Source organism: Hyalella azteca, unplaced genomic scaffold (assembly GCF_000764305.2).
Source record: "Hyalella azteca isolate HAZT.00-mixed unplaced genomic scaffold, Hazt_2.0.2 contig5093, whole genome shotgun sequence".
Taxonomy (NCBI): Eukaryota; Metazoa; Arthropoda; class Malacostraca; order Amphipoda; family Hyalellidae; genus Hyalella; species Hyalella azteca.
The window spans coordinates 533,347-547,765 of record NW_025935295.1 but is presented as its reverse complement, the minus strand read 5'-3'; the positions used below and the strand labels follow the sequence as shown (position 1 = coordinate 547,765).

The 14,419-nt window shown below is 35.1% G+C and overlaps 1 non-coding gene across 1 annotated transcript; it reads right to left on the bottom strand.

The window, feature by feature from the left end:
* Positions 1 to 2,247: 2,247 nt before the first annotated feature.
* Positions 2,248 to 2,319, bottom strand: Trnat-cgu. The gene has a single exon. It is a non-coding gene; the product is annotated as a tRNA-Thr (tRNA).
* Positions 2,320 to 14,419: the final 12,100 nt, after the last annotated feature.

Sequence of the window (14,419 nt, the reverse complement as noted above, 5' to 3'; positions counted from 1 at the left end):
AGGATATTTTGCCACATTTCAGAAATGCTCGGATGCGTCGATATCAATTTTAATTACTAAAATTTAATAATACTGTATATGATAGAGAATATCAATATCAATTTTAATTACTACAATTTTATGTTATATGACAGAGAATATATAAGAATGATGATGAACATAAACTGTGATTATTGAAATTTGTATTTTCCATTATCTATTCTATTCAATTTCTTCTTTGGAAAAATTGAAAAATGCGCAATAACTGAAAGAAATTACTTATTTTTTGAAATCCTATTGATTGCTTGAAATTGTTGCGAATAAAGATTAATTTTTATTCCCCGAAATACACTCTGATGATCCAGATTCTGAAATAATTTGGGTAAACTATAATGTCTGAAATGAAATAACAACAAAGCCTGGATTAATTTTATGTGTGTTTACTCATAGGAAATTGTTACACTATAATTCTGTGTCAACAAGAGACCTCCCAATAATATTTTTATTGGCAGACAACTTATTTGAACGTACTTCAATATGTACTTATTACATATATAAGTTCTTCAACGTCATGTTTAGGAACTTATAGGACCTAACTTGCCAAATATAATCAATTTATTTTACCAACGGTGATATCTAAAAGAATCGTGAGTAAAAGATTCGAAAACTTAGCATTAAGATTTTAAAATAATTAAAATTTAGAATTTTCTGAGGTTTTGAGGTATTGAAAGCCGATAATATTTTCCAGCATCCGAAGCAATATGACACGAAAATCACGAAAATATTTGCAATACCAAGCGAAAACTAGATGATCTACTCATTCTATATCATGAATTAGACTTTGTGCATAAAATTATATGTCGTTTCCTTTTGAAATATTGCTTAATATTCAGGGATATCATGCAAATAATATTTTTAGTATTTTTTTTCCCGAATGTCGACCGCAAACGCAAGAAAAAGTTAAATGTGCTACAAACTGAAGCATTTTCATAATGTACTTTATATATGCACATTTTCTATTTATTCGATTTAAACGTCACTCGTCAAGCGCAAGATTCAAGGACAAACTGTAGGTAGAAAATAGCAAAAACAATTCTAGTAGGTCCCGGGAGATGATATTCTGAGGCATACTTTTAGCTCGCAACCTCGAGGTCAACATTGAATATAAGAGAGCTCAAGGCATGAATTTTTAATTCAAGGACGAATTGTGAAATAAAACAACTCATCGGCAGTGACTGTTGAGGAAATTTCATTTTGAACTTTTGTACGAAACAAAGAAACTTTAAATTATAATCAGGAGAATCAGCAATAAATCTTGAAAGAAATACATATATTTCGCGAAAATTTCAATTTACTTTGCGATTATAAATATCGATTAAAACCATCATCCGATTATGTTTAATAGCTCATGATCATGTAAAGGATGCTGGGATTAATGTTAGTATTTCCATGGAACATTTTTTATTTGAACGATTTTCGAATAAACATTAATCATCATAAAGAAAAATAAAGTTCTTTTTTCAACATTTAAACCGAAAAACCGAAATTACAAAGATTCAAATGAAAATAAAATACATTAGGTATAATGGATATAACTCGAAAATTAGGATTTAAATTGCTTTGAAAATAATCTCAATGTCCGGACATATCCAATGGCGTGCAAATTGATTGCTTAGAGAGTCATCCTTTATGGCAGTAAATATTTTACTTCCAAAAGTAAAAATATTTTAAATCTGAAATATTGATCTAAGCCAGGTGATCTGAAACAGAGGTGATCTGATAACATAGGAGAAGAATTTGATGTAAAACCGGCTTGATTCGCAACACTATTGTTGTGTGATGAATTTCGTGGTAAGAAGTAATTAATAACTGACTCAAGGGGCTTTCAGTCCTAAACTTTATCTTCCTATTATTGATAGGCACACAACGCCTTTTGTTTTCTCAATTTCCTTTAAATATACTTCATGCGGAACGAGACTTGGTTTACTTGCCAATGTTTAATTCACAATGACCGTAGCATGCGGTATTTATGTATGATACGCTACACAGGTATTCTATTCGTATGAGATTAACATCCTTGTCACTACCATCATGAAAACCGTAATTGGTTTTTAATTTTTAATAATATTAAAAATTTTGGCATGATAATGTTAGAGTCTAATCTTATCAGTCTTATCGGGGTCTGTTATATAATCTTATCATATCAGGGTTTTGTATATGTTAGAACGATGCCGTGGATTTTGGCTGATATTCGACAAAAATTCTGGTTGCCTCCTGTGAGGTTTGAACTCACGACCCCTGGTTTACGAGACCAATGCTCTGCCACTGAGCTAAAGAGGCATAGCAGAAGCACAGCTTACCCGCTGAACACAGTCAGACGCTACTGCTACATTCCAGATAATTACTGAATTTAGGATCGCAAGAGACCGTTAACTAAAAATTGTGATTTGCATTTCGATTGCCTTACTGAAAACTCGATTAAAGCTAGATTTCTTGCTCGAAGTATAACATACTTGATATTTTCATGGCCACGGACCAAACAAGAGCGGCTCGCACCGATCGATGCGGACGCGCTCGCCGTTTGCGCGCCGCCTTTGAATCCAGCGCCTGCGTACCAACGACTTCTTGGCACACCTAACGCTGGCGGGATCCTCAATATGATATTGTGTTATAATGTACACATTATAACCAATTGTACCTGGTAATAGCATAGAACTAATAACACATTGGTACTAGCTGTAACTAAAGAGCACATCACTTGAGAACGTGGAAACGAAAGATCACTATAGACTCAAGATTTCAGATTTTTCAGCAAAACTTTTGGTGTTGCCGGCCAATAATTAAACCAGCGTAATTTATTTAAATCAACCATGTTAATCGTAGATTTTGCGCGTGGATTGAAAAGTATTTAGGAATCCCTTACAATCATGGGAGAAAATACGTAGCTTGAAGGCTCGGACGGACTGGCGAGCGCGACGGACTGGTTAGGAGGATCAGGGTTTTTTCTTCGGGTTTCAGCATGGACGTTTGATGTAGAGGAAAGTTGTATTGGTGATGTGCTATAATATAATATAATATAATATAATATAATATAATGTAATATAATATAATATAATATAATATAATATAATAGTATTTTTATTGAGAAAGAAAAAGTTAAAAGCTTTCTGTTGTTCTAAAATACATTTAAATGCTGTAATTTATTTCTTAGTTGCTCAAACAATAATAATTTCCGAATTGCGCGTGCTACAGAAATATGTATAAGAGTTTTATTCCTATCACTCATCAAACATGTAAATGGACAGTAAGATATTAAAGTAAGCCATTCGCTAGTTTAATCTAGTTTTAATTTTAAGCTTATGTAAATATAGTGAGTCTCATTAAGATTGAACACATTTATATTATGAGCTGGCTGCAATACAATATTCCCCAGACGTATCACTTACACTAAAAGCTTTTTCACTGATATATTTCAGACTGCAGTACATTTTAGTTAAACGGTAATGATGATGAAGAGAAGAGCGTTGAGCAGACTGCCTTTTCCAAGGCCTCAAAGCCATTAAGGCTGTATTCTTAAATTCGACGTATATCATAAACCAGCACAAGGCTTGGCTTGGATGCTTGAGGCTAGCGTTCTGTAGTCGAGGCTCTGGCTCGGAATATTTCGCTGGCTGAGCAACGTTCATATCTCGATTTTTTGGCATTTAGCAACTAGTACCGCGCATAAAATTCCGTAGATTTTAAGTTAAACCGGAACACTGAAAGGCGAGGGTGATTGTGGGATTCCTTTATCTTTTCTACGCAATACGACAACCAAAAGACTTCAACTGAAAATAACTTTGGAGGTCTTTCAATAGAACAAGTGAAGCTCGGTTATTTAGGTATTTATTAGTTTGTATTCGAGAAATACAATATCAAATGAACCTAAAAACAGTGTCCCCACGGCAGAAAGAGGCAATCATTCTTATATATTGGGACAACTAATATGCAAAATGACCAAGAACACATTAAAGCATGAAACGAACAATTTTTGTCGTATGAAAATCAATCAACGCCACCAGTGGCCAATGAAGTTTCAAGAAAAAAGTCTATGATCTAATTGCCTGCCCTCCTTAACATAATTTTTAGAAAATATTCGAGTCTTACATTCTGAGAAAAACTGTAAAGCTAATACAACTAAATCTGAATTATCCGCGCTAAAACGCATGACAACGTTTTACCCAGGTTACTCTTTATATATTAGAATTAGACGAATTTTCGTATTGCACACTCTCGCAATTATTGGTAAAAAAAGATCTAAATTGATTGAATATCAAGTAAATCTTGTTGAGGGCAACTAATTTCCGGAATGCGAACATATGCGGGTGTTCATATTTGAATGTAGAATTTTCTAGTGTCGAAATATGGTATACCAAGTAAAATATTCAATTTGCTGATATAATTTTAAAAAGCAAGATACAAGGTTGTGCGTTGTATCTGGAAGGGTACTCAGAATTAGATAACCCAAGGAATCGGAAGAGACTTCTAAAAGAAAAATATTTATGTGAAGAGAACGTATTCTCCAAGTAAAAATTAATCACAACAATATTTAAGAAAATCAGTTAAAAGTATTATTTATTTGTAAAAATTATATGATTAATTAAATTAATGAAGGATAATTGAGATGTTTGATGGACATTGAGCGCAGTTGGCCACAAACTTCTCTTGTCAGTCAATTTCATTTGGACTTTTATGTTCCCGCTTTTACTTTTTCTGACCAACCTTCCAAGATTTGCTTGCCCATAAGAAATTATTGCAATGAAAATTCTTACCATTGCCCACATTGATGTCTGAGCAATGGCTGTCATGAAAAATTCTAAGTTAGAGGCCATATATATAGTACTAATATAGACACTCAAACTAAATATTCGATGCTGTTCGGTTACAGACAAAAGAAGCCATACCAAATTTATCTGTATTTCACTCGTAATTTGGAAACCGATCAATCTTGTGTCTAAAATCTAGTTCGAAGTTTCATACCTGCAGCCAAAATTAACATATAATTAAATGGCCACTCAGAGACTTTGTATAATGTGATATTATAATGAGGGGAAATGTGATAGTTTGACATGAGACTTGAAAAAAAAGAATATACCTGATGCGTAACGCGATTAAGAATATCGAAGCTTCTTCTTGGAACATGTAAGTCTGACGCACGACAAAGGCGCACAACTCGCACTTGCTGGCAGTGGAAGTTTTTTTTCTGTTCCCGAGAGCAGACCAAGAACCACGTAATAATTTCTTCAAAATTATAGCCGACGAACCAACAGCGCGACGGCGCGGGGTCGAGACGGTAGATCATCGGCGGCGATTGGTCGCCGCAGGGCAGGCCGCAGCTGGCCAGACCTCGCAGGCAGGAAGGCCTACAAACCTGCAATTATATCCCCATTTTGATGGGAGCCCCGCGAGCGATGGTCAAGAAGTGAAGCAGCTCCTTACATCGAATGGAATGTAGTTTATAGTTGTAAATATCATGAATGTTTTCCAATGAGATTATAACAGCTCATGAAGAAAGGAATGGCAGTGTTCTTTTGCTCAATAAAGTTTACAAATCCGCTTTAAGGCGTAAATATTGTTTAGTAAATTGTCGGCCTGTTCAGAACCACACAAAATAATAGCTTTAAAATGGCCGGCAGCAAAAACTTAGAAATAGAAATATTTTTGGAAAACCTTGCAAATCGCATGCAAAACTGAATATCGCATCGTTTTAAAATTTGAATACTTTTGCGTATTTTTATTAAAAAGGATGATAATGAATTCTAAATTCATGACCTGATTAATTTCGTACCGCGCAAAAGTTGTTCACATTTCGGCGCAAAATCCTGCCAAAATATATTTTTCTGTTAGAATAAAAATCTGAAATGAAAGTATTTCCAAGTAAAGAAATTAAGTTTATTTTTTTCAGAGAATTAAAAAAAAGTTATTGGCGTAATTCTTGGTAGTTCATCTGTTAATTTTTAATCTCCTGTACAAGTCGTTCGAAGTCATCACCGCCTGGCGGCTAACGACACCCCTCAGGGTATCATTGTGCGAATCTCCTCCGAAAGTCAAGTCACGATTTTTTTAAGAACGTGACGCGGTTTATTGATACTCTGGAATAACTGACTTTTGAGCTGCTGGATTGATCGAAATTTAATGTTCTTGAAAATATTTTGTTCACATATCATTACTTAAATCAAATATCATTACAAATCTTCGATTGTCAATTACTGTAGAATTTGTTACGTAAACAATTTTTATTTATTATGTTATTATGAACTGAGTTTTTACAATCTATTTGCAAATTAAAAGTTGTGAAATAAATATATAGACTAAAAATAAAGTTATGCTAAATATCCATTTACGATCAAACACTCGCGGAAATATTAGTCTATAAATAATACGCAGTGGAAAAGATTTCGCCGTGTTTTACATCACTGATAAACATATTTTCTGAACTGATGCATCAATTTAAGACCCTAATGTATGAAAGTTTAATGGTAGATTTAAATTTTATTTTTCGAAGAAGTATTGATGCACGAACTCATTCAATTCGCATTTTAACCAAAACACAAATAAATTGTCGAGGATTTCCTACGTGAAAAACGCGTCATATATAGTGATTCTTGTATGTCTCGAGAAGTTCCACTACAAATGTGTGCATGGGCAAAAAATGATCGTAATCCACATGCCATCGTCGTCGAACATTCTGCGTTTAAACGCAGCACAGGAATTGTACACGTTAGTCTACGTTCTTATTCAACCCTTCTTGAGTGATTCCATATTAAAATTTTACTGGTTTGTGCTATGCAAACGCAAGTGCTTGGTTCATCAATTAGCCATCACATTAGAAAATGATAAGTGACTTATGAAAATGATTAGCTTAATGGGAGCATGAACTGTAAGCCTTCAATTGATTAGAAATTTGAACCCAATTCTTCAACGTTGCAAATAGGTACTGACTGCATGATCGGGCGAGTCTCCAAAGAAGATAAAAAGTTATCTTCAGAGATAATTCTAAATAATCCGTAAATCACATTCACGCTGTGATAATGACGAAACCAGGTCAATTGAAACAAACTTGTTGCATCAGACAATAACGTTAAACATGTGTTTCTGATTTTTTAAATGCCTTTCATTATAGTTGCGATCAATTAAGCTATGTCACTGCATCAACAATGGTGTAGATTTAATTGATTTAATTAGAAACGTCATTTGTTTCATAAACTTAAGATTCACCTTCAATACAAGATGTTAGCCCTTATAAAAATTAGCAACAAATCTAGTGTAGCTTTCACAAGAAATCTTGAATTTAAGTATAATTAGATTATATATATTAATTGTACGTAAAAATGGAATCGTGAGTTTCCTTCGCATTTACAACCGTAGAAAATATTCATAATGTTTGATAAAAAATTATTATAACAATTTTTGAGGCATTAGTGTTTGGCTTAGCATAGGTGTCCACATGCTAATTTTCTTTTGTACTTTTCGATATTTTTTGAGCAATTGAATGCATTCGGTCGATTTCAGCTGCCATTCAAATCTTGAAAAGCTCAATGCATGAACTATAGTATCATGAAATTGGTAACAGAGCTAAAATGCGAACATTTTCTAGTACCGGAATGGTTATACATATTTTTTATTTTAAATCTCAATATGAATTCTGCGTTTAATTATTGTCCGGTCGGACAAGCTGATGTCGGTAGTTGAAAATGTATCATGCCAATTAATAATTTCTGGTAACAAATCGGATATTTATTTACGAAAAACCAGAGGTTGATAGACCAATCATATCCTCCCCATATCTAAATTAGTTACAATGGCTTCTTTATTAAGAACTTCGTACAAAAATTGTTGAACTATAATTAAATTTAAACGGTTATACTTAGGAAATTCTCATTGCTCAGTGTTCATGTTAGATAAATAGAATTGAAGAACAGCGTAACAATGATAAATGGAAACCAAATAACGTAAATATGATCAAATGAACACATGATAATCTGCACCAATGAAGCTCCAAAGCAGCGAATAATCAGAAGATTATATAAGAAATGTTTTAGTCTTTACTTGCTCGGTACGAGCATAAATTACAATATTGGTGACCATATCAAGCAGCCAGTAGAGAATTGTTCAGTGTATCATGAATATATTAAAAAGATTCAAACTTCCATCATGTTTTAGGTACAATTATTCAGTATTTGATATATTCCAAGCTTTCCGTATAGATTCATTGTGCACAAAAGTGAAGGAAAAAAAGGATTAATTTTTCTAGGTCATCCATCATACTTTGCGACTCTTCACCGCCTGCCCACGGATATCCATCCTCATTTCCAGATTAAAATGTCGCGACGATGTCTCTTCTTTTAATAAGCATTCGGGCTCGGAAAGCTGGCGAAGGATTAGGCTCTTCGACATGCAAGCTATCTCTTTTTAGAGCGACTTTAGGATCGGCCGGCACGCGAGAAAATGTCGATCTCGCGTCGGACCAAGCGTGGAGTGGGATCACATGGCGCTTTACAGCGAGTCATGTGATGCATCTACTCATGTGAATTATGTGATGCACCTATTAATATGAGTCATTTGATGCACCCTCGCATGTGAGTCATGTGATGCACGTACACATGTTAGTAATGTGATGTATCAGCACATTTGAGGCATGTGATGCACCTTAAAATCTGAGTCATGTGATGAACTTACTAATGTGAGTTATGTCATGCACGTACACATGTTGGTCATGTGATGCATCTACTCATGTGAGTCATGAGATGCACCGACAAATGTGAGCAATGTGTTGCATAAATAATGAAGAAACTGTTTCGTGAGCTCAGTCATTAAGAATCACTGTACGAATAAAGTAATTCGGCAATAAATTTCAAAAATACTTCAGAGTCAAGCATAAAAACTTTTAGGTTGCATGGACAATCAATGAATTGTTCTGGTAGAGGCAAAGGAAATTAAATAACCTTTCATCTCTTTATTCGACGGAAGCAAGGCATGACTGGGTTACCCGAAAAAGAAAATATGAGTGAAAATTTTCCAAATGTTAGCGAAAAAAACTTTAACCCTTAATTTAAATGTTTGAAAATGTACGACTTTTTCTTCTAAATCAAGTAAGTTAGAATCGTGTTTAATTTTAATAAAATACAATATACAAATAACAATTAACTTAAGCAAATTAATAAGAATGTCAGTATAAGGAGGAATGTCTCGTTTTCAATTTGGCACATCCATGTCGTATTCTAACGATGAAAATAGATCTCAATTCTGCAACGTCAAACAAAACTTAAAATTCTCCAACGAATTGTGTATGTCTAACGGACGCAGTTTAAATGAATGAGCGCTCACTAAATGCGCCAAGCGGACAATTGAAGACAGTGTATTAATAGAAATTTCGTAGTTATAGAACCATTTAACACAAATTTTATGTTTCATCAGCAAATACAATATGACACAACAGTTAGAAATATTTTTTTCGCTACACAATTACTGTTATGTGCGTCAATTTACAGATAACTATTGTACTAATTTGCGAACTGAGTCAAATAAAAATATAGGATTGAAAACCTGAAATTCTTGCAAAAGAGTTTATTCCAAACAGTGTAACTTATTTTCAATAGCGACTCAGACAGATCGCATCTGGCGATAATATCGCCGTCTATAGGATGCTCATGAAAATATTAGTACTCGAGCTTTAAACACTCAATCAAATCGAATTTAGAAAGCTTAGTTCAGGTGAAAAAAAGTCTACCTAGAATATGTCGTCAATCTTAAAACGTAATATGTGAATGTTTTTTTCCGTTTTGGAAGTCATCTATTCAAAGATAAAAGCACCCGTCTAACCATTTTACCTTTATTTACTCCATAAATATGACTTACGGTTTTCAACTTGTAAACCAATACACCTAAACACTGTTGAAATTTTGGTCCAAAATGTTTGCTCCACTAGCATCAACAGAATATTTTTGGGTTCATGATGCAAGAGTAAAGAGTTTCTACTGAGGGGTCCCCAAAGGCCAGTTCCTCAGGGTCAGAATTTGGTGAGAAAATAGAAGATCTCATCGCATTGGCCCCCCGAGTGCATGTTTGTGAAGAAGGGCCGTTCCCCAGCAACCGCATCGAAGGCCCTCCAAAAGAATGATTTTCCGAAGTGCCTTCGCACGCTGATTGGCATGGGATCTTGCCAGCCTGACGCAATTGCTTCACTATATGATCTTGTTATATCAATTGTATATCTCACGGGAACACTGATATCGAGAAACTCCTTCACATATTTGGGCATGGATATTCTATTGAGTAAAATACCTATTACCTCAGACTGATCGTTACAATAGGTATTCAATTTACACAATCCCTACTTCAGCAATTCCTAAGTATTTCTTTAATTATATTAGAAATTTATAATGTTACAAACGCTGAACTCGAGTACCATAATATTAGGAACAAAACATCCTTTGATGCCAATGCAAACAGAGGCTCAGTGAAGCGAGATAGCCTTCAAAATCTCACTTGGATTTTCAAGAGATTGAGAGCCTTAATCGCAGAAAGACCAAAAAGACCGTCACGAGTTGGAAACGTCTTCCTTAAATGGAGATGTTGACGCCCCAATTCCATTATCCAAAACTTGAAATCTCTGGAGGCAAATTCACTTAGAAACTCTGGAAACTTTGCTGAAAGTTGGATTGTCGGCCAAAATTCTTTGCGTGTTTCAGTCTAGCGCCGCTTGCTAGCATTCCATCTTTGATCTGAAGTTTGGTGCATACCATTCAAAAATATGAATCCGTGCTTGCTAAAGCAATGGTGATAATTTCATCGGGAAATTTTTTATTTAAACAATTATTATTGAATTAGTGAATTATTTTCCTAACTTCGAAGTCTTTCGTAGAAAAATTTCACCGTTTTGGTTTTTGACTCCAATAAGCTGAAGAATGTTTTACTGATTTAAAACGCCCAATGCGAATTTCACTAGAACTAAAAGCAATGTTAATAGTTAAAAATATAATATAATTACTCAAATACACTCGCGGTCTTGCACATTTTCAACGTTTGTCATGCACGTAAACTTCATCTGTTGTTTGCATAGCAGGGAAGATTGAGAATAAAATAATGACGAACGCACAATTAGCAGATCACGACTTGAGCAAAAACACGCAACGGATTACAGACCAAACAAACCCGACTAAATCGATCGTTGTCATGCACGATTCTATAACTTTGTAGGGACCAAGGATCATCGAGTTCTTTATACTTTATTATAAAGTCATTTTAAATTACGATGATAGTTCTAATCAGAATGAAGTTTTAAACCTATATTTATAAACTCGAAATCCGCGGGAAATCCGAATGTAATTTGTGCACATGTAAAGGTAGTTTTCTAACATAATACACAAATTAATCTTGGAAGATACTTTAAAAAATAGTTAATATCTCGAAATGCTTATAAAATTAGAGCAGATGAATTCAGGTGATTTTTACTTTAAACTTAGATTACGATCCTTAATTATCTCAGAAGGTATTGCCTATGGTAAAAATTAATATAACATCAAACCAAACACGGTGCACACTGAACTCTTTCTCGTCTACAGCTAACAGAAAATACGACCCAGCCAGTACATCAAAATAATTGTTCCACCTTATCATACATACATGACCATGAAATTTCAAGGAACCATCGGAAAATTTATTAGAAACCGCTGAAATATGAGGGTTCATTACGCTTGCTTTTTGCATGATGAGCGTCCTTGAAGCGGCGATGGTACAGTAAGGTTCCGTCGATATCTTCTATAGGGCCTCACAAGCTCCACACTCGAGGCCCTCGCTACCCTCGCCACGTGATCAAGAGCGCACTTCATTCCGCCAATTTTTGTTGAACGCGCAGCAGGGGAGTCTTGCTTCCTCATGCTGACCTCTAAATAACTTGGCTTCTCAGGAATACGCTTTATTATGCTCAAGTTTTCTAGTTCTTGCTGACCTCGAAGTCTTATTCGCTGTGAGAATCCCGTGAATTTGTGTCTTAATTTTTCCGATTGACTTGTGACGTATGAGACTCACGAAAAATATTTTTTATTTTCAGTCAGTTTGTTCAGTAGTTTTACCTTTATTCTGTGATTTTTAGTTTCAATTATGAGCGAAATGAATTCAATTCACAAATTAAATATTGATAAAATAACTTTAGACTGAATTTATTTTAATTCATATCAAAATTCACTGCTGTCGTTTGGCGCACAGACCGTGAAGACTTTCATTCATTTTAATGTCATTGCCCTAATTGCACACCTTTTACGAGGATGAATTCCATCAAACATCCTCTTAATTTCAGTGCGTCTAACGCAGCAAACTGCATTATTATTGTTATTATTATTATTTATCATTATTAATTTTATTATTTTTTTATTATTATTATGCGTTCTTTAGTTCGTCCGAGAGGCAGTTTCTAGCTTGTAAAAATGAACATTTTCTCACAATCTCAACAAAGATTGATTAAATAAAAATCGTATTTTTAGATTATTATTTGAATCAAACTGGACACCAATAAGTCCTGCGGTGCATAATTGTGCCCTCGACGTTTGTAATAATTGATGAGAAAGCTGGATATTAATTATCTAGCAATTAGTTGAGCCTTTACTTTGTATGAACCCGTTTCAGTTACTTGCCTCTCCTGAACCATTGAAATTTCCAGTTTACGCCATATTAAAAAGTAATCTTCTCCTTTCATTCCCGAGCTACAATTCGAGTGACATATCTTTCGATTCGTAGAGCAAACATCTAAGGACTGTAAAAGCCATTTTTCCTATTTATTTATTGTTTGGATTGTATTTTGTAAAAACTAAATAAAATTGTAAAAGAGAGATAGAAAAATGAAAAAATTTAATAGAAAAAATAAAAGCAAAGCATGAAAAAAAAACATCTATAGTCGCTAAATATTCGCATTAAAAATCGAATGTTTTAGCTGGTAAATCAAATGAATAAATCAACATATAAGTCTTTCCTTTTTCAGTTTTTTGTGCATCTTATGTTTTCCCACATTTTTTCGAAAAAAAGCATACGAGCAAAATGTTCTTGCATGAATGTTCTACATTTGTTAATAAGTTTCAGAGAGACATGCATGCTAATAAATAATTTTTTTGGGGGGGGGGGGGGGGGTAGAACCCCCCCCCCCATGAAACTTTGTAATGAAGAAGCTGAGGTACAAGAGGTTAATATAAAGAAGCTAGATTTATAGAATTAATATCAAATACAAAATATTGCTGGCAATTCAGTAAGTCTAGCACAAAGTTTGTCGCAACAATTATATTGCTATCGCACCGCCCGAGCAAGTCGCATCGTCCGAGCAAGTCACACCGTCCGAACAAGTCGCACCGTCCGAACAAGTCCCATCGTCCGAGCAAGTCACACCGTCCGAACAAGTCGCATCGTCCGAACAAGTCGCACCGTCCGAACAAGTCGCACCGTCCGAACAAGTCGCACCGTCCGAACAAGTCACACCGTCCGAACAAGTCGCACCGTCCGAACAAGTCGCACCGTCCGAACAAGTCGCACCGTCCGAACAAGTCACATCGTCCGAACAAGTCGCACTGGTAAAGCCAGTCATACGTAAAGCCGTAGCGCGTATGTCGGGCAAGAGCGCAGGCAGCGATGCGCACCGCTGGTCCTCGATGGCACGGTCAGCTGCTGTTGCCTCAGTGATTAGCGACTAAGAATTTGTTGCAAGAGATCGAGCGACCCGATGCACAGAGACTTATTTGCAAGAGATCGAGGCGACCCGATGGTGATTAGACTGACCCGATGCACAGAGGCTTTTGTTGCATGATGAACAGTTGGATGCTCGGTGCGGACCATCGGTCAACGGCTCAATCAAGTGAAATTTGACGAGAATCATTCTATGAAGCGCAAATATTTTACTTGTTCGCTGCCTGGAGAATATAAACCGCTTGAAAAAAAGATCTGGTTGGAGCACTTTGAATTTTTTTGAAATGTGAAATTGTAATGATCTTTCGTGCCGAGGTTATAATTAACGATCTCGAGTTAACACAATTATTTTAATATTAATTATTTTAATATTAATGAAAAGTGAACACTCAAATTAAGAACATTGAATAATGTTAACGAGAACATATGGGCATCGTTATAGGGTACAGAACTATCTTCTTTCATATGCTAGGGCACAGCACAGTAGATGTTCCTTACAACACAGTAACAGACCATATAAGCACAACACTGAATCTTCCTGATAGCCTCTTGTGATCTTCTATGCGGGTTGACTTCTCATTACATGAATAAAATAAAATTTACAATCAGTCCGTTAATTTCCCTACTAGATATATCGCATATTATCAACAAACAGATCATATTTACATATTGATAAATGTCGACAGTAGAATGTCTCCACAACTCTAGAATATCACACATACCTCTGCAGTTG